This window comes from Phacochoerus africanus, chromosome 13, assembly GCF_016906955.1.
Source record: "Phacochoerus africanus isolate WHEZ1 chromosome 13, ROS_Pafr_v1, whole genome shotgun sequence".
Lineage (NCBI taxonomy): Eukaryota > Metazoa > Chordata > Mammalia > Artiodactyla > Suidae > Phacochoerus > Phacochoerus africanus.
The window spans coordinates 25,602,620-25,624,481 of NC_062556.1; the positions used below are offsets into that span (position 1 = coordinate 25,602,620).

The 21,862-nt window shown below is 46.3% G+C and overlaps 1 pseudogene; it reads right to left on the minus strand.

The window, feature by feature from the left end:
- Positions 1-825: 825 nt before the first annotated feature.
- On the minus strand, positions 826-8,384 carry LOC125113240 (60S ribosomal protein L26-like; annotated as a pseudogene).
- Between the last annotated feature and the right edge of the window lie 13,478 nt (positions 8,385-21,862).

Below are 21,862 nucleotides of genomic sequence, written 5' to 3' on the forward strand. Positions count from 1 at the left end.
GGAATGACAAGCAACATTCTTTGTTTACACCTCTCTCCCCAGCTCCACTGGAGCCTGAAATTCAACAGCTTCACAACCACAGTTGCTGTGAAAAACAGCAAATAGCAGCCCCTAAAGAGGACAGGATGGGTTTAGAGCTCTTGTAAAGCCCCATCCCTAGAGCGTTGTCACTAGTTGACTTCTCTGATAGTTCACAGAAGAGCTCTATTATCAGGATTGGTTTTTATTTGATCGATTTCAGAGGACACGCTGTGAAAACAGCTTGACATACATGGTATTTGTCAAAAAGAAAAAAAAAAAAAGCAGCAGCACAGTAAAAGAAAAAATCGGTAGGAGTTCCCGTCGTGCTGCAGCGGAAACGAATCTGACCAAGAACCATGAAGTTGCAGGTTTGATCCCTGACCTCGATCAGTGGGTTAGGGATCCAGCGTTGCTGTGAGCTTGTAGGTTGCAGATGTAGCTCAGATCCTGCATAGCTGTTTGCTGTGGTGTAGGCCGGCAGCTGTAGCTCCGATTTGACCTCTAGCCTGGGAACCTCCATGTGCCACATGTGTGGCCTTAAAAAGCAAAAAAAGAAAAGAAAGAAAAAAAATGCATAAATTAGACTTAATCAGAATTAAACTTTTATGCACAGCATATGGAAGTTCCCAGGCTAGGGGTCTAATCAGAGCTACAGCTGCTGGCCTGCACCACAGCTCACAGCAGCGCCGGATCCTTAGCCCACTGAGCGAGGCTGGGGATCGAACCCGCAACCTCATGGTTCCTAGTTGGATTTGTTTCCACCGCGCCACAATGAGAACTCCTTAATGAAAGTTCTATACGAGATTATTCCTGCATCTTCTCAATTGTTTCTTCCTCATGGTTTGCCCTTTTCCTTTCCTACTTGGCAAGATTTGGCTCTCCACTGGAGGGTCTTTTTGCAGTCCTTGCCCAGTTTTAGTCTGGTGATAACCTCCTTGCTGGGGTAAATGCCCACATGGACAGTTGTGCCATTAGCCTTCTCCCGCTCCACTTGTTCAGTGTAGATGCCCATATTTCTTCCTGTAAACCTGGACTGCTTTGCCAATCTGCCACCCTTTTTAGTGCCCTCATACGACCTGAACTTCATCATCCTTGCAGATGGGCATGGATCAAACATTGTATTTCTGTCTCAGCCCTTTGGAAAGAAGGGAAGACATAGTCTTCCTACCAATGTGAGACGGTGCATTGAAATGTCATTTATGGTTCTTGCTTTGGTCAGAAGTCACAAAGGGGGAGTTCCCGTCGTGGCTCAGTGGTTAACGAATCTGACTAGGAACCATGAGGTTTCGGGTTCAATCCCTGCCATTGCTCAGTGGGTTAACGATCCGGCGTTGTAGTGAGCTGTGGCGTAGGTTGCAGACGAGGCTCGGATCCCATGTTGATGTGGCTGTGGTGTAGGCTGGCGGCTGTAGCTCCGATTAGACCCCTAGCCTGGGAATCTCCATATGCCAAGGGAGCAGCCCTAGAAAAGGCAAAAAGACAAAAAAAAAAAAAGAAGAAGTCATAAAGGGATCAAACTTCATTTTGGCCCTGATGCTTCAGCCTTGTCTGAAAAAGGGAAGAGCTGAACTCTTTTCTTTCTTTCTTTCTTTCTTTCTTTCTTTCTTTCTTTCTTTCTTTCTTTCTTTCTTTCTTTCTTTCTTTCTTTCTTCTTTCTTTCTTTCTTTTTCTTTCTTTCTTTCTCTCTCTTTCTCTTTCTTTCTTTCTTTCTTTCTTTCTTCTTTCTTTCTTTCTTTCTTTCTTTCTTTCTTTCTTTCTCTCCGTCTTTCTACCTTTCTAGGGCCGCCCTCAAGGCATATGGGGGTTCCCAGGCTAGGGGTCAAATTGGAGCTGCAGCCACGGGCTTATGCCACAGCCACAGCCACATCAGATCCAAGCTGTGTCTGTGATTTACACCACAGCTCATAGCATTGCCAGATCCTTAACGCATTGAACGAGACCAGGGATCGAACCCACGTCCTCATGGATGCCAGTCGTGAACTCAGTCTTTAAATGCACAACACTTTCTTAACAAAAGTGAAGGAAAATTTGAAGGAAAGATGTTCTGAAAATCTAGCACATATGAATTTAAAATGACTGGATATTTGTACACTAAATAAAACTGCAACAACAAATGGAAAATAACAAGCATTGGCAAGGATATGGAAAAACTAAAGCCCACATTTCCTACTGGTGGGAATGTAAAGTGGTGCAATTTCTTTGGAAGATAGTTTTCAATTCCTCAAAAAATTAAATATAGATTCAACAATTCCACTTCTAGGTATACACCCAAGAGAACTGAGAACACACGTTAAAAAAAAAAAAAAAAACTTGTACGCAAAAGTTCAAAGCAGCAGTATTTGGAGTTTCTGTTGGGACTCAGTGGGTTAAGAATCCAACTAGTATCTATGAGGATGTGCAACCTCATGGTTCCTTGTCGGATTCATTAACCACTGCGCCACGACGGGAACTCTGAAAGGCTCCATTCTTTATTCTTTCCCTTTATTAAAGCTCATATACCGTAAAAGTCAGTATTTATGATATATGGCTAATCTGTATTAGAGCAGCCATTCTCGGCTTTGTCCAGTATTTACATTTTTTTTTTTTTTGATCTTTTTTTTCAGGACCACACCTGCGGCATATGGAAGTTCCCAGGCTAGGGATCGAATCAGAGCTGTAGCTGCTGTCCTATGCCACAGGCACATTAATGCAGGATCCAAGCCTGTCTGTATAATCTACACTCCAGCTCACAGCAACACCAGATCCTTAACCCACTGACTGAGGCCAGGGATCAAACCCACGTCCTCATGGATCCTAGTCGGGTTCGCTACCACTGAGCCACCATGGGAACTCTGCTTTGTCCATTGTTTTATTTCCTACATGGTCTCTTCACATGCTGGAATTATTTAGTGGATTGATTTATTTACTCTCTATTATCTGTTTCTTCCACCAGAATATGCACTCCATTGTAGGGAAGGCAGTGTCTTTTTTTTACAAGTTCCTAGCCTATTACCAGACATTGAGTCAGTGCTCATGAGGGAAGAAATAAGTGAGTGTGTTTGGTGCTTATTTGCATTTATATGACAAACACCTGCGTTTATAGATCTCATCACTTAGTTATTTATCTGGGAGGGAGCGCTATTATGGCACCATTTTTTCCGGTTGTTATAGCAACCCACTGGCCTCCAGAGCTACAAGTTAATTCTGACGCACTTGTTTTCCCAGAAGTCCAACAGTATTTTCAACTATGAAATAATGATGCTATTATAAATCGCATCTCTTGCACTATAAAGGGGGCATTGTGAGGTTTTCACTTTTATGTTTTATGAGGATGGCAGGGAATTAGAAAGGAAACAAATCTGCTCAATCCGATAAATGCTAGGAAAAACAGAACAAAGCGGAATGATACACATCTCCGCCTCTAATCCTTTCATATTTCGTCCCAGGTTCTTGGCCTTTCCATATGCATCTGTGAATTTGGTTTAGTTTTCTGTGCAAGTTGTTAAGGGACTTTTGAAAAGTAAAGGCTACAAAACGAACTCGAAAGAGCTCTGTTGCAGCTTAAGTGTTTTCTCTTTGTTGCCTTGTAGCCTGTTGCTTAAATTTTCATGTGAAATTAGCAAAGGAGAATAGTCTTACAAAAATTGATAACGGTCTTACAAAAACTGGGCCTTTGGCTCAGAAAACGCTCAAGATAAGATAATTCTTGGAGTTCCTGTTGTAGCCCAGCAGTTAATGCACCCGACTAGTATCCATGAGGGTGTGGGTTCGATCCCTGGCCTTGCTCAGTGGGTTCAGGATCTGGCATTGCCCTGAGCTGTGGTGTAGGTCGCAGCTGCAGCTCGGATCCTGCATTGCTGTGGCTGTGGTGTAGGCTGGCAGCTGTAGTTCTGATTCATCGCCTAGCCTGGGAACCTCCATATGCCTTGGGTGCGGCCCTAAAAGGACAAAAAAAAAAAAAAAGATAGTTCGAGTTCTCTGTCCCTTCCTTCCTCATATTTTAATGGCAGGAACTAAGAAAAATTTTATTAAACTTGGTTAGTCATCATAAAATGCTCAGGATTATCAGTGCATAAAAAGGGTTTTCCCACCCATTCAACCAGCCATGACTTCAGTTTTTAAAACGCAGTCTATTTTTAACAGTGAATATGTTAAGGGGGTTTTACATGTATTTTATGCTATATTTTCTCTTCTGGAGGTTTTTACATCACAGCCAGAGCAACGCCAAATCTGACCCCTGTATGTAACCTATACCCCAGCTCACGGGAACACCGGATCCTTAACCCCCGAGCGAGACCAGGGGTCAAACCCACATCCTCATGGATACTAGTCAGGTTTGTTATCACTGAGCCACAACGAGAACTCCCTGTGCAGTTCTAATATATAGGGTTATAATACAAACAGGAAACATGCCATAACTTTATCTAAAAGAAGTGACACAGCAATTAGCTTACCCAGGGGGTTTTGACATATAAAATAAGTACTGAATTCTACACAAAATTTAGCTCAGATGTCAAACTTTGAGATAGCTAAATCTAGATATCTGTCTATTGAGAAAATTTGAAAATTGTCCACTCAAATGGAAGGTTTTGCCCGAAAGGTATCAGATATCCAGCCGGAAAGATCTTTCAGAAATTGCTTCATAGGCAGTTCTCACTGTGGCTCAGTGGTAACTCATATCCATGAGGACTCAGGTTTGATCCTCACCCCTGCTCAGTGGGTTAAGGATCTGGCACTGCCATGAGCTGCAGGGAAGTTCACAGACATGGCTTGGAACTGGCATTGCTGTGGCTGTATCATAGGCCAGCTCCTGCAGCTCCAATTCCACCCCCAGTCTGAGAACTTCCATATACTGAGTGTGGCCCTAAAAAGAAAAAAAAATTTCCTGATAGAGTCACTATATTCCAGGTCTAATTCTCAGCTTTAGAGTTTTGGATATTCAATTATTACTATACCTTAATGTGGTTGGGTTTGGGTACTGAATCAGAATAGCCAAACCATCAAGAATCAAATATAGGAGTTCCCACTGCAGCTCAGCAGGCTAAGGATCCAGCATTGCTTCTGTGGCAGAGTGGGTTGAGCCCCTGGCCGGAGAACTTCCATATGCCCCAGGGGCAGTCATTACACAAACAAAAGAAATGTATAAAGACCATAATACTGATATATTACATTATAATTAGAAAACAGAACTTTCAAATCACTACATAGATACTGGCATTTCTATTTGTATTTTTTGGCTTTTTGGGGCTACACTCACAGCATATAGAGGTTCCCAGGCTAGGGATCAAATCAGAGCTAGAGCTGCTGGCCTACACCACAGCCACAGCCAAGCCAGATCTGAGTCACGTCTGCGACCCACACCACAGCTCACGGCAATGCCGGATCCTTGACCTAGATACTGGTGATTTCTGATCAGTACATATTCTTGTGGTTTGATCCTCATGAGACAAATGAGGGTCAGGAGGTTTCTTCATGGATATGGACGCAGAGTAAGTCTTTGACGGGCATCATGTGTGTGCAAGTTCCAATTTCCAAGTTTGTGTGTGTTTTGGCAGAAGGGAGGGGGGACCTGCATGTTTTTCTGGTCTTCAAGCACTGCTAAGTCTTTAACCCAGCAGCAGCATGGTTAATGAACCATGTATCAGTGATTTGCACTGGGTTGTTTTTTTTTTTTTGCTTTGCTTTGCTTTGCCTTTTTTTTTTTTTTTTGTCTTTTTAGGGCCACACCCAAGGCATATGGAAGGTCCCAGGCTAGGGGTCTAATCGGAGCTACAGCTGCCAGCCTACGCCACACGCACAGCAACACCAGATCCAAGCCTCGTCTGCGACCCACACCACAGCTCACAGCAACGCCAGATCCTTAACCCACTGAGCGAGGCTAGGGATCGAACCCACAACCTCATGGTTCCTAGTCGGATTCATTTCCGCTGGGCTATAACAGGAACTCCCCGAGGGAGGTTTTTGATTACAGATTCAATCTCGTTACTCAGTATAGCTCTGTTCAGATTGTCTATTTCTTCCAGATTCAATCTTGGTAGATTATATATTTCTAAAAATGTATCCATTTTTGCTAGCTTACCCAATTTATTGGCATATAGTTATTCACAGTAGTCTCATAATCCTATTAATTTCTTAGTATCAGTTGTAATGTTTTCTCTTTCATTTCCAGTTTTATTTATAGGAGTCTTCTGTATTTTTCTTAATATAGCTAAAATTTCATGAATTTTTTCATAATTTTCAACAACCAGGCCTTAGTTTTGCTGACATTTTTTTATTGCTTTTCTGGTCTTTATTTCATTTATTTCCACTCTGATGGTTGTTATTTTTTCTTTCCTTCCTCTAACTTTGGGTATGGTTTGTTCCTCTTTTTCTACTTCCTTGAGGTGTGAGGTTAGGTAGTATTTAAGATCTTGCTATTTTTTTCTTTCCTTCCTTTCTTTTTAGGGCTGCATCTGGCTAGGGGTTGAATCAGAGCAGCTGCCAGCATACACCACAGCCATAGTAATGCAGGATCTGAGCCACATCACAGCCACACCACAGCTCATGGCAATGCTGGATCCTTAACCCATTGAGCAAGGCCAGGGATTGAACCTGCAACCTCATGGTTCCTAGTCGGATTCATTTCTGCTGCACCACAGTGGGAACTCCTCTGTTTGTGTTTTCTTATAGCTCCTTGCTTTTCCTCAAAACAACTATTTTGAATTCTTTATTAGATGGATATAAAATTCTGTGCCTTTGAGTTGGTTATTGGAGAATTGTTATCTTTTTTCAGACATATTTTCTTTTTTCTTTTTTTTTTTTTTGTCTTTTTAGGGCTGCACCCATGGCATATGGAGGTTCCCAAGGCTAGGGGTCAAATCGAAGCTGTAGATGCTGGCCTATACCACAGCCACAGCAATGCGGGATCCAAGCCCTGTCTGTGACCTACATCACAGCTCACAGCAACGCTGGATCCTTAACCCACTGAGCGAGGCCAGGGATCGAACCTGCAACCTCATAGTTACTAGTCAGGTTCATTAACCACTGAGCCATGACAGGAACTCCTCATGACACATTTTTCTTGGTCCTTCATGTTCCTTGTAGTTTTGCTGCTTTCTCATTCCAGCAGCTGACAGCTCTTCAAATCTTTCCCAGTTGCCTTCAGGTGGGGAATAGTGTCTGTTGGTCTTGTTATATTAGAGGTTTTCTCTGCACTTGTATGGATACTCTGTTCCACACTTATCTGGATTTTTCTCCGTGTATGGATACACTTTTTTTGGCACTCCTTCTCCTGGCAGGATTCTTAGGGCTTTTTGTCTTAGTTTTTACAGCTCAGCAGGCTGGCTGCTGAAAGCCTCTCCTTTGTTTTCCAGAAGGTGGAGCTACAGCTCAAGCTTGTGGTTTCACCCTTGCCCAGGGACCCTGACCCATTTTTCTTTTTTCTTCCTTTCTTTTTTTGTCTTTTTCTAGGGCCGCACTGCAGCATATGGAGGTTTCCAGGCTAGGAGTCCAATCCGAGCTGTAGCCGCCAGCCTACGCCAGAGCCACAGCAACGTGGGATCCGAGCTGCGTCTGCAACCCACACCACAGCTCACGGCAACGCCAGATCCCTAACCCACTAAGCAAGGCCAGGGATCGATCCTGCAACCTCATGGTTCCTAGGTGGATTCATTAATCTCTGAGCCACAATGGGAACTGCCCTATTTTTCTGACAACACTGCCAGTCAGAACTGACTCTCACTGCTGCCTTCGGAAGTGCACACAAGGAACCAGCCACAGATCTGGGGGAGGTGTGGGGTTAGCACACAGGGCATTAGTGGTACCCTTAGGCCTGATGGGGGAATCCTCGGGTGAGGTTCTCCCAGGGGGTCTTGGGTGGAATTCCTACAGCAATCCTGAGTGCACTCAGCAGAAACTGTGCTCCTTTAATGGCCTTTGATGTTATCTTTCCCTGTCTTCCTCCCTTGGTTGTGGAGGTCCCACCTCTGTTCTCCGGGTACCACTGGAGAGAAATGAGTTTCTCCAGCAGCATCCCACACAGCTGGGGAAGCTGAGCACTCCTGCTCCAGGTTTCTGTCTCCATTATTATGGGAGAGGTTGCTGCTGGCTAGTTCTGCAATGTCACCTTGGAGGGAGTGGCAGCACTGGCAAAGTTCCTTTTACTATCACCTATGTAGCCATACTCATAGCTCTATGATTTTTGCGGCAATGGTGTGCTGGCATCTCCCCTTGGGAAGGCTCACTTCTACCAAGTCTCTATCGTCTATAGGTTTCCACCCAACGGATCACGCTCTAGGTTTTCCCAGCTGACGCCTAGAGGGGTTAAGGCTCTTACTGTTTCTGTAGCCCATACTGAGGGCGGTCTGCCCATCACCAGATGCACAGGTGAGCCGCGCTCCTCCCATGTCCCTTGGCCAATGGTGCTTCGTCCCGCAAATCCCACTCTTGCTCATGGATACATATCTAACTAGTTGTGGAAAAGGACAAATGAGAGAGATGTCTTACTCCACCATGATGCTGTTGTCACTCCCCACAAAACCTTTTTTTAAATTTTAAAAAATTTTTTTGTCTTTTTAGGGCCGCACTCTCATCATATGGAGGTTCCCAGGCTAGGGGTCCAATCGGAGCTGGAGCCGCCGGCCTCCACCCCAGCCACAGCAACGACAGATCTGAGCCTCGTCTGTGACCTACACCACAGCCCACGGAAGCACTGGATCCTTAACCCATCAATAGAGGCCAGGGATAGAACCCACATCCTCATGGATGTTAGTCAGGTTCATTAACGTCTGAGCCACAATGGGAACTCCTCCACAAAAACTTTAGAATCAGTTGGTCATTATCCATAGAATAATGTGCCAGGATATTGGTTAGAATTGTTTGAATCTATAGATCAAATTGGGAAGAAGGGTGCTACTTTGATCTTAAAAGAGTATTTACCAGAGTTCCCATCATGGTGCAAATGGAAATGAATCTGACTAGGAACCATGAGGTTGTGGGTTCGATCCCTGGCCTCACTCAGTGGGTTAAGGATCCAGCGTTGCCTTGAGCTGTGGTGTAGGTCGCAGACGTGGCTCGGATCCTTCATTGCTGTGGCTGTGCTGGCAGCTGTAGCTTTGATTAGAGTCCTAGTCTAGGAACCTCCATATGCCACTGGTGCTGCCTAAAAAGACAAAAAGATCAAAAAAAAAAAAAAAGAGGGAGAGAGAGAGGAAATAAACTTCACCTTTTTTTTTTTTAAAGAGAATTTACCAATTATGAACGATTTGAGTTACTCAATAACAGGAGCAGCTCCAGGGTATGGACTATAAATTTCCTTAGGAATTGAGTGACTTCTGTACAGTTAGAATCTCTAATCAATGTTTAAAGTATTGGCCCAGTTCTATTTCTCTGCTTCACTTCTTATTCTTGTTTTTCTTTGCCTTAGCTGAATAAGCACCAACAGATGGTATAATAAGAACAATCCACTGTGTATTTTTATGGAAATGACCCTGATAAATAAAACACAGTTCTTACCTTCGGGGGCTTCCAAGAGAATTCCTATAGAAATAATTAACCATACAACAATAATTAACTGGCATAATGTATGTGTTTGTAGCAATTGTTCTGAGGAATGTTTTTGAGTTAGTAAGAAAAAGTTTACTATTTGAGGCATTTTCCAGAGAGGAAATAAACCAGCCAGAGAAGACTAGCTGAAACTATTTTAAGCCCAGTGAAATTGTGTGGATGAGAGATATTTTCACCAACTTTTTTTCTTTCTTCTTCTTTTTGTCTTTTTGTCTTTATAGGGCCACACCGGCAGCACATGGAGGTTCTCAGGGTAGGGATCGAATCAGAGCTACAGCTGCCGGCCTGGACCACAGCCATAGCAACACAGGATCTGAGCTGCTTCTTCAACCTACAACACAGCTCACGGCAACACAGGATCCTTAACACCCTGAGCAAAGCCCGGGATCGAACCCACATCCTCATTGATACTACTTGGGTTCGTTAACCACTGAGCCATGATGGGAACTCCCACCAGCTTTTTATTTTGATACATTTCATGCATACAGAAAAGTTGAAAGAGTACTTTAGGAGTTTCTATCGTGTATCAGTGGTAATGAATCCAACCAGCATGCATGAGAATGTGGGTTCGATCCCTGGCCTTGTTTGGTGGGTTAAAGGATCCAGCGTTGCCATGAGCTGCGGTATAGGTTGCAGAAGCAGCTCAGATCCTGCATTGCTGTGACTGTGGTGTAGGCCGGCAGCTACAGCTCCAATTCGACACCTAGCCTGGGAACCTCCATATGCCATAGGTACGGCTCTAAAAAGACAAAAAAAAAAAAAAGGAGTGCTTCAATGAATATTATATATGCCACATATAAGTTTAATGATTATTAAAATTTTGCTATATTTGCCTTGTTTCTTTCCCCTATACTATCTCTCTCTCACACATATGTATCTGTGCATATATCTCTGTGTGTTTGTGTGTTTATTTCGTCCAATCCAGGATCCAATTAAGATGCACACATTCTAGAGTTCCTATTGTGGCTCAGCAGGTTAAGAACCCAACTTGTGGAGCTCCCGTAGTGGCACAGCAGAAACGAATCTGACCAGGAACCATGAGGTTGTGGGCTCGATCCCTGGCCTCACTCAGTGGGTTAAGGATCTGGCATTGCCATGAGCTGTAGTGTAGGTCGCAGACTTGGCTTGGACCTGGCGCTGCTGTGGCTGTGGTATGGGCCAGCAGCTACAGCTCCAATTAGACCCCTAGCTTGGGAACCTCCCTATGCTGAAGGTGCGGCCATAAAAAACAGGGGGGAGGAAAGGATTCACACATTCCATTTGGTTTCATGGTTTTATTTCCTAGATTAATCCCTCTAACTTCTTTCTCCTATGACACTGATTTTTTCCAATAGTCCAACAAAGTTGTTCTGTACGACAATTTACATTCTGGATTTGTCTGGTTGCTTCCATACTGTGTTGGTAACTGCATGTTAAGTTTATGTATCAGCATTCCCTTCATGGCTCAGTGGTTAATGAACCTGACTAGGATCCATGAGGATGTGGGTTCGATCCCTGGCCTTGCTCAGTGGGTTAAGGATCCGGCGTTGCCATGAGCTGTGGTGTAGGTCGCAGATGTGGCTCTGAGCTCGCATTGCTGTGGCTGTGGTGTAGGCTGGCAGCTATAACTCCTATTGGACCCCTATTCTGGGAACTTTCATGTGCCTCGGGTGCGGCCTTAAAAAAATGGGAAAAAAAAGTAAAATTTATGTGTCAATTTGGGTGCATCACGAGGTGCCTGGATATTTGGCTGAACACTTTTTCTGGGTGTGTCTGTGGGGGTGTTTCTAGAGAAGACTGGCATTGGCCTTGGTAGATAGCAGAGCACAGTGCCTGCTGTGCTGTTGGGTGGGCATCGTCCAATCCACTGAAGGCCGGAATAGAACAGAAGGGCAGAGGAAGAGAGAATCCACCTTGACTGTTTGCATTGAGACATGGGTCTTCTCCTGCCCTGTAACTGGAACTTGTACCGTTCAGTGCTCCTTTCTCAAGCCTTTGGCCTTGAACTGGAACAGCACCACCGGCTTTCCTGTCTCTTTAGCGTCCAGACAACAGATTGTGGGACCTCTCAGCCTCTATATTCATATAAGCCAATTCCTTATAATAGACCTCTTTATACACACACACACATATTTATATACACATGTATGTATATCTGTAATGTCCTATTGAGTCTATTTCTTCTTTCCTTTTTTTTTGTCTTTTTGTCTTTTTTTTAGGGCCGCACCCGCAGCATATGGAGGTTCCCAGGCTAGGGGTCCAATCAGAGCTGTAGCTGCTGGCCTACACCACAGCCACAGCAACAAAGAATCCGTGCCACTCTGGGACCTACACCACAGCTCACCAAAACGCCGGATCCTCAACCCACTGAGTGAGGCCAGGGATCGAACCTGCAACCTCACGGCTCCTAGTTGGATTTGTTTCCACTGAGCCACAATGGAAACTCTCTGAGTCTATTTCTTTGTTGTACCCTGACTAATCCAGTAAATTTTTCCTTTCTTTTCTTTTTTTCTTTCTTTCTTTTTTTTTTTTTTTGCTTGCACCTGTAGCATATGGAAGTTCCCAGGCTAGGGATGGACTTGGAGGCCAGTAGCTGTCAGCCTGTGCCACAGCCACAGCAACACCACATCCAAGCCATGCCTGCGACCTACACCACAGCTCACGGCAACACCAGATCCTTAACTCACTGAATGAGGCCAGGGATGGAACCCTCAGCCTCATGGATACTAGCTGAGGCTTGCTACCGCTGAGCCACAATGGGAACTCTCTAATTGGATTTATTGAGATAACATTTGCATACAGTACAATCCATCCCTTTAAGTGTATAGTTTGGTGAATTTTGACAAATATATACACTTGTGTGCCCATGAGTACAATTTTCCATCATTCTTATGTATAGATAAGGTCAAGAATATTCACAGCAGCACTTTCATAATAGACTGGAAATAACATAAATATCTATCAACAGGAGAATGGGTAAACAGAATAAATTGAAGATGTTTATTCAATGGAATACAGAAGTACAAACAGCAAGAATGAACAAACTAATATTACATGAATGAATCCCACAAACATAAGATTGAAGGAAAGACACTAACTAAAGAAACAAACCCTGACTAATCCAGTAAGTTCACTCATCCCCTTGATGCACTGTACACTAAAATTAAGTAAATGGTAATTAAATTAAGGTGAAGCACATTTGACAAGATTATCGTAGATAAGATTGTGAAGTTCATATTGTGTCGCATTGGAAGCACATAATTCAGGAGGTTTCATTATGAGTGAGGCTGAGCTGCCTTGTCTTTTTTTTTTTCTTTTTGGCTGCACCGGTGACAGCATATGGAATTCCCTGGCCAGGGATCGAATCTGAGCCCCAGCTGTGACCTCTGCCACAGCTGCAGCGTTGCTGGATCCTTAATCCACTGTGCCGGGGCCAAGGATGGGACCTGAACAGCCACAGAGATGACACCAGATCCTTAATCGGCTGCATCACAGCGGGGAACTAAGTGATACTAAGTTTGATCACTAAGATAACTAAGTTTGATCATATGTCTCTGTTGTACTGGTTCATTTTCCTCATAATAATTAGTATGAAACCTGTGGCATTATGTCAGGATTTGGTGCTTCCACGTTGCTAGGCAGCTCCAGAGAGCACCCCAGTGATGTCTGCTCTTGCCAGGCGTATGTATACTCTTCCCCTTGCGTGTGGTCCTGGACTTCTTGACTCTTCTAACAGAAAGATACAACAGGAAGTTCCCGTGGTGGCTCAGCAGTATTGACCCCGACTAGTATCCATGAGGACTCAGGTTCAACCTCTGGCCCTACTCAGTAGGTTAAGCATCCGGCGTTGCTGTGAGCTGTGGTGTAGGCCATAGACATGGCTCAAATCCTGCCTGGCTGTGGCTGTGGCGTAGGCCAGCAGCTGTGGCTCCAATTCGACTCCTAGCCCGGAAAATTCCATATGCTGAACTTGCAGCCCTGAAAAAAAAAAAAAAAAAAAAAAGAAAAGAAAAGAAAGACAGCTATGAAAGATAGGGCAGTGGTGGTGTCTCTTCCAAGATTAGGGGTTTATGGAAAAAGCTGTGACGTGGGTGCCATCTCTGTTTTTCCTCCTCTCTCTGCCTCTTCTTTCATGTTGGGATCTTGTGGCATGGGGAGAATCTGAGGGCCTCATTCCAACCATATGTAAGGATCTTTAGCCCGATAGCAATTTACTGAAAGAGCTTGTAAACAGACTCTGCAGCTCTGGTAGAGTTTTGAGATGACTGCACCCCTGGCCTACACCACGTTGCAACCTCATGAGACTCAGAGAGCCAGGAAAACCCACCTACATCTTTACTGGGTTTCTGATCTGCAGAAACTGCAGGGTAATAAACACTGCTTGTTTTAAAGATGCTGAACTTGAGTGTTACCTGTCTGTCTGTTTATTTAGTTGTTGGTCTTTTTGTTTTTTCTAGGGCTGAACCCGCAGCATATGGAGGTTCCCAGGTTAGGGGTCCAATTGGAGCTGTAGCCTCCAGCCTATGCCACAGCCACAGCAACGTGGGATCCGAGCCTCATCTGCAACCTACACCCACTGATCGAGGCCAGGGATCGAACCTGCAAGCTCATAGTTCCTAGTCAGATTCGTTAATCACTGAACCACAATGGGAACTCCCTGTGTTTTTGCTTGTTTGTTTTTGTTTTTGTTTTTTTACAGCCACACCAGCAGCATATGGAGGTTCCCAGACTAGGGGTTGAATCAGAGCTGCAGCCACCAGCCTACACCATAGTCACAGCCACGCTGGATCCTTAACCCACTGAGCAAGGCCAGGGATCGAACCTGCATCTTCATGGATACTAGTCAGATTCACTTCCACTGAGCCAGGACAGAAACTCCTGTGCTACTTGGTTTTAAACAATAAATACTTACCCCAAACTTTCATCCCATGGTTTTAGCATCCACTAACAATCCTTGCCTGCCTCTATGTTTACTAGTAGCTCTTCTTCTGTAAGAGAGCTTGCTTTTATTTTTTTCTTCATTTTGCTCTGAGTTGGGAGAGAATTATATCTTATTTGAATCAATACCATTATTTCCATTTCAAAAGCAAGATGGCAGATTAGGAGGTCCCAGATTTCAGTGCCCTCACAGAAAAAACCAACAAGACAATAACACCGGTATGAAAATCCTAGGGGCTCCCGCTGCGGCTCAGTGGGGTAAGGACCTGTCTAGGATCCATGAGGATGCCAGTTCGATCCCTGGCCTCCCTCAGTGGGTTAAGGATCTGGCATTGCCGTGAGCTGTGGTGTAGGTTGCAGATGTGGCCTGGCTCCCACATTGCTGTGGCTGTGGTGTAGGCTGGCAGCTGCAGCTCAGATTCCACTTCTAGCCTAGGAATTTCCATATGCCACAGGCGTGGCCCTGAAAAGACAAAAAGAAAAGAAAAAATAAGAGAGAAAAATCCTAGAACCCAGGGGTGAGGACGAAGCCCCCCTTGAACCACAAGACTGTGGAAAGCCACATTAGAGGGGTGAGAGGAGTGGTTTCACTTTGACCACCTTGCCCCTCCCCCAGGCTGGCACAGTGCCCCACAGCATCCTCTGGGACCTACAGTTTCTCCAGTGGGGAAAAGAGAGCCTGACATTGACATCCAACTTGGCCAGCATTCCAGTGCTTCCCCTGGGGCACGCTTCTGTCTCCCAGGAAACGCTGGGTGAATCAGCAGGGCGACAGCACATGGGGTCAGCCAGAAACGACAAAGGAGGAGACAGCTCACAGCCATCAGTGCCAGGCTCATGCTGTGGCGCTGCATTCCTGCTGGTGGTGGCACCCACGCAGCGTGCCCAGCAGTGACCTCATCCATCCATACGTATGAGCCAATTGCTCCCCCTCTGGCCAGGGGACGCAGTCGGTAGCTCTGTCCGGTTTCTGGACGCAATCAGTAGTCTAGCCCAGCCTTGGAGCGCATTCCACCTCCCCAACTGGAGAGGGAGCCAAGCTAGCAGCCTTGTCCAGAGGCAAAGCACAGTGTCTCCCCCAACTTATCTGAGCAGACAAGGAGCTTACACAGGAACCCTGTCGATCTGTAGGTTGGGTCTTTATTTTTTTTTAATTTTTTGCTTTTTAGAGCCGTGCCCTGCAGCATAAGGAAGTTCCCAGGCTATGGATCCAATCCGAGCTACAGCTGCTGGCATTTGTCACAGCCACAGCAACTCAGGATCCTTAACCCACAGAGCGACGCCTGGGATCAAACTCACATCCTCATGGATACTAGTCAGGATCATTACCGCTGAGCTACAATGGGAACTCCAATTTTACTTTTGAAATTACTTTACTTTTAATTTCTTTTCACAGCTCCAGTAGATGAGGGTGTGCCAAGAGCAGTCATTGTGCCAAGGAGATTTATTTATTTATTTATTTTTAATTATTTATTTTTATTTATTTTTTTTTTGCTTTTTAGGGCTGTACCTGTAGCATATGGAGGTTCCCAGGCTAGGGGTTGAATTGAAGCTACAGTTGCCAGCCTATGCCACAGCCACAGCAATGCCAGATCCGAGCTGAGTCTGATCTACACCACAACTCACGGCAACGCTGGCTCCTTATCCCACTGAGCAAGGCCAGGGATTGAACCTGCATCGTCATGGATACCAGTCAGATCCCTTTCCACTGCGCCACAAAAGGAACTCCCAAGGAGAGGACCTTAGCACCTAGATTCAGGCTAATTGGAAGCCAGACCTTCGGGCAGCTGCTTTTACCAAATGCAAATACATAAGGGGATGACAAGCAGAAGCCCCAATGGCCACCAGAGCAGCAGTCACAAAAATCAGGGCTCTGGGAGTTCCCCTTGTGGCTCAGCAGTTACAAAACCCACTAACATCCATGAGGATGCAGGTTTGATTCCCGGGCTCAGTCAGTGGGTTAAGGATCTGGTGTTGCTATGGATGTGGCCTAGGCCAGCGACTCTAGCTCCAATTCAAGCCCTAGCCTGGGAACGTCCATATGCCACACGTGCAGCCCTAAAAAGCAAACAAAATAAAAACAAAGATCAGGGCTCTGGATGAGTGTATTTGTTCCTTTCTAGGAGACCCCCATGGGCTTAGGGAGGCAGAGGGAGGGTATCAGGATGACGTCCCCTGGCCTACATTCCCTGAGAACTCCCCGTGGCTTTTCAGTACGTGGCAAACCTGAAACCTTCTCCTCAGCCAAAGCTTCAGGACCAGCAAGTAAGCCTCTTTTCCAGAAAGCCTCAGGGGTGTGTTTCAGTCAGCTGTCTGTACTGTGCCCCAGGGCGGGGAGCCTGCCAAGAAATGCCTCTGGCATTGCTGCGGTCCTTTGCTCGCAGGAATGCAAGCTCCCTGGCCACCAGAGCCAAGGAATCAAGCTGCCAAAACCAGGGCACCAGCAAAATCTGGGACGCTCGATAAGTATAGCAGCTCCCACCTGAGAGGGAGCTCCGTGGGTGGCTCAGCAGGAAAGAACCCAGCTAGTATTCAGGAGGACTCGGGTTTGATCCCTGGCCTTGCTCCGTGGGTTGAGTACCCAGTGTTGCTGTGAGCTGTGAGATGAGGCTTGGATCCTGCGTTGCTGTGCTGTGGTGTAGGCTGGCTGCTGCAGCTACGAGTTGATCCCTAGCCTGGGAACCTCCATATGCTGCTCATGTGGCCCTAAAACACACACACACACACACACACCACACACACACACACAGAGCTTCTCTCTGAGAGATGCTGGCACACTGCAGAGGGAGAACTTGAAGATAGCATCACCATCCAAGGTCTCAGGAGAGGTGGAAGGTCAGCCTTAGATGTGTCTTTAAACAGAAGCCTTGACCCTCGGGCTGCGGCTGTGATGATGAGCTGATAGGCCTCTCCCCCAGAGGCTGAGTTCCTGGTCTGTCGCCTCTGGCCCTGCCCTGCGGGTGGTAGATGCTTATGAACATTCTCTCCTTGGTTCCAGGGGTGGGACTCTTGGAGCAGAAACCCCGCTGGCCCACAGAATCAGGTGACCCAGAAGTGTCTCCTCCTTGCAGTCACAAAAATCAGAGCATCAAACAAGGATATAAGATGTTTTTGTTTCTTTTTAGGGCCGAATCCGAGACATATGCAAGTTCCCAGGCTAGGGTTTGAATCAGAGCCATAGCCTCTTGTCAGAGCAACGCAGGATCCCAGCCGCGTCTGCGGACCTACATCACGGCTCAAGGCAACACCAGAGCCTTAACTCACTTAGCGGCACCAGGGATCGAACCCGCATCCTCATGGATACTTGTTGGGTTTGTTACCACTGAGCCTCAAGGGGAACTCTTTTTTTTGGAAGATGCCCATGAGCTGGAGCAAGACAGAGAAAATGCAAAGTTCGCGCCCCAGGTTTCTGTTCCCTGAGAGCATCTCCTTAGGTCCATAGACGTGAACCAAACCCGAAACCTGCCTCCGAGGTCAAAGCTCTTGAAGAAAGAAACAGGCCTCTTGCTCAGAAAAGTCTGAGGATGCCTTTCGATCTCTGTTCAGTGCTCTGGGGGTGGTAGACTGCCAAGAACTGGTTCTCTATTTATTACACTCCTGTGGCACTCAGGAACACAAGCCCCTCTGACTTCTAGAGCCGGGTGATCTGGGGGTATCATCCTGGTGACAGCGCAAAAAACCAGGTCACCTGATGTAACAAGCAGGGCACCAGACAGGTACACACGTTCCCCTTTGGGTTCTCCCCTTGGCTCCAGCAAGGCAGAGGGGGATGTGTAAAGATGGCACTCACCAAAAAGAGAAAAAAGGAAAAGCAAACATAAAAATTAAAGTTCCCGTTGTGGCTCAGTGGTTAACGAACCCAACTAGTATCCATGAGGACGCAGGTTCAATCCCTGGACCCACTCGGTGAGTTAAGGATCCGGTGTTGCCATGAGCTGCAGGGTAGGTTTCAGAGGCAGCTTGCATCCGCACTTGCTGTGGCTGTCTTGTGGACCGGCAGCTGCAGCTCCGATTTGACCCCTAGCCTGGGAACTTCCATATGCCATGGGCCTGGCCCTAAAAAGACAAAAAAAAAAAAAAAAAACCCACAAAAATAAGTTAGAAAAAAGACTGAGCCCACCGGCTTTAGGAAGGCAGAAAGAGAACAGCAAGACAGCGCCCGCCTACCTCCGTCCCCCAGAGAGTGTCACAGCAGGTCCCTGCCCCGCAGACCAGCACTGTCAAAGCAGCAAGTGAGTCCCTTTCACAGAGAAGCCCGAGCACTTTTCTTTTTTGTTGTTGTTGTTGCTATTTCTTGGGCTGCTCCCGAGGCATATGGAGGTTCCCAGGCTAGGGGTTGAATCGGAGCTGTAGCCACCGGCCTACTCCAGAGCCACAGCAACGCGGGATCCGAGCCGCGTCTGCAACCTACACCACAGCTCACGGCAACGCCGGATCGTTAACCCACTGAGCAAGGGCAGGGACCGAACCCGCAACCTCATGGTTCCTAGTCGGATTCGTTAACCACTGCGCCACGACGGGAACTCCCCGGGCACTTTTCAAAAGGCTGCTTCTGGCTGGGCCCTAGGGCCTGTGGGCTTGCTGACCTTCAAAGCCAGATGTTTTGGGAGTTTCCTCAGGTGCAGATCTTAAAGTTTGGGGTGCCAGTGTGGGATATAGACCCTTCCCTCCTTGGTGAGAAGCTCCAGGTGTTTTGGGTTTTTTTCCTTCTTTTTCTTTTTTGTCTTTTTAGGTCTGCCCCTCAGGCATATGGAAGTTCCCTGTCTTGGGGTCTAATGGGAGCTGCCAGCCGACACCACAGCCACAGCAACATCAGATCTGAGCCACGTCTGCAACCTACACCACACCTCGAGGCAACGCTGGATCCTTAACCCAAGGAGCAAGGCCAGGGATCGAACCCGCAACCTCATGGATACTAATCTGATTCGTTTCCACTGCGCCACAATGGGAACTCTTTTCCATTAGTTCTTGCATGCTACTGCATCCTTAGAGCCCTCAGTATATTATTTACAGTTGTTTTCAATTCCTAGCCTGATAGTCCAACATTCCTGCCATGTCTGGTTCTGATACTCACTCCATGTCTTCAAATTGTGGTTTTGCCTTTTAATTTCTCCTTGCCGGCTGGACATGATGTGCTGGGTAAAAGGAATTGCAGTTATGGAAACGAATCTGACTAGGACCCATGAAGTTGCGAGTTCGATCCCTGGCCTTGCTCAGTGGATTAAGGATCCGGCATTGCCGTGTGCTGTGGTGTAGGTCACAGACGAGGCTGGGATCCTGCATTGCTGTGGCTGTGGTGTAAGCCAGTGGCTACAGCTCCGATTCAACCCCTAGCCTGGGAACCTCCACATGCCATGGGAGCAACCCTAGAAAAGGCAAAAAGACAAAAAAAAGTTTTTTATTTGTTTTTGTTTGTTTGTTTGTTTGTTTTTTCCTGTTTCCCTTCCCCTTTGATGTGACAGAATTGAGAGAGAAAGGGCTGGAGTTAGTATTTTCCTTCTCCCGCTACAGTTAAGTGGAATTGGGTGTTTCTCTTCAAGTCGGGCTCTCAGAAGACCCAACAGGTGAAGCTCTGATGAACTAGTTTCTCCTGAGAACAGACCTCGTTAAGAGAGCAGATTTTTCTGGTATCTTTCAAAAGGACTCCTCATCCCCTTTCCCTTTGGAAGCAGGAGGGGGGTTTTTCTCCCATGTTTACTGGGAAAGCTGTCTAAGCGCCTTAGTCATAGGCTCCTGCGCCCCTTTAACCGGGTCCTCTGCAGTTTTTAACAAGTTTTTCACTCCAGAGGTGTTGGCACTGAGCTTCCAGCAGTTTGTCAATTACATTTTCGCTCTTCCTGCCACGGCATCTGCTCCTGGGTCTCTGCTCCGGTAAGACATTGCTTCCTGCCTTTCCTCTCCGATCTCGGGAACAGCCGTGGGCTGAGTGTCTCCTCTTTTCTGGATCCAAGGAGAGTTGTTGATATTCGGCCTGTTCAGCTTTTTTAGTTGTTGTGGGGACAGGTTGGGGAGCTTCCAAACCTCCAAGCCGTTTCCATGAGAAACAGCCACGGTTATGCTTATTTTTAATTGTGAAACATCAGCTACGTGTTGTACCCACGCGTAGGTGGTAGCAGGATCGGTGATTAGGACACAGTGTGAGATCCCTTCCGCTTGGGGTCAAGGTTGGTCTTTTGGTGGTGTCTTTTCGACAAGATTGAATCTTTGATTTGAAGGTCGCGTAAGGGCTGTGATGGGAAAGAAAACCTGAGTTGTTGATAGTAAATATGAGGGTATATAACAGTTGTAGCAGTTTTTAAGGATAGATGTTAGATTAGATCAAATTGGGGTCATTTAAGGTCCAGGAGAAGTAAAGAATCATCACTGGCCTGCTGGTATTATTTCATAGTGTGTAATTATTCACGGGGAATGATCAGTGTAGACCGGAGGGGGAGGATTTGAGAATCATGAGGCCCCAGCAAGAGACTGGGCAGGTTGAATGCCTCAGAGAGTTTGGCTGGTTTGCATGTAAGAGCATTGGTGGCCCATCAGGGCTCAGCAGGAATGAACCCAACTAGTATCCATGAGGACGTGGGTTTGATCCCTGGCCTCACTCAGTGGGTTAAGGAGCCGGCATTGCCGAGGGCTACAGTGTAGGTTGTAGATAAGGCTCAGATCTGGTGTGGCTGTGGCTGTGATGTAGGCCAGCAGCTGCAACTCTGATTCGACCCCTAGCCTGGGAACTTCCAAATGCCATGGATGCAGCCAAAAAAAAAGACAAAAAAAAGGCAAAGAGCATTGTTGGCCTGCTTTATGTTTCCAGAGGATTGAGGGTAGTCAAGATAGTGACATTTTTGTAGCAGCAGAAGCACTTGTTGAATATCCTGATAAACCTTACTCTTTTTTTTTTTTTTTTGGTCTTTTTGCCATTTCTTGGGCTGCTCCCACAACATGTGGAGATTCCCAGGTTAGGGGTCGAATCATAGCTGTAGCCACTGGCCTACGCCAGAGCCACAGCAACGTGGGATCCAAGCCGTGTCTGCAACCTATACCACAGTTCACGGCAACGCCGGATCCTTAACCCACTGAGCAAGGCCAGGGACCGAACCCGCAACCTCATGGTTCCTAGTTGGATTTATTAATCACTGAGCCACTGAGTTATTAACCTTACTCTTGAAATGAGTTTCTCTGTCTCTAGAGAGGAACAAAGGGACCCCCATGTAGGGAAAATTCTTTCTGATACCTGCTTAGCTATAGTTGTGACAGTAGCCTGATTGGAGAAAACACTTCTAACCATCCCCCTCAACAAGGATATTCATGCCCTTTTTTGTGTGTATTAAAAGGGAAAGGGGGAGTTCCTGCTGTGGCACAGTGGGTTAAGAATCCAACTGCAGTGGCTGGGGTTGCTGCGGAGGCAGAGTTT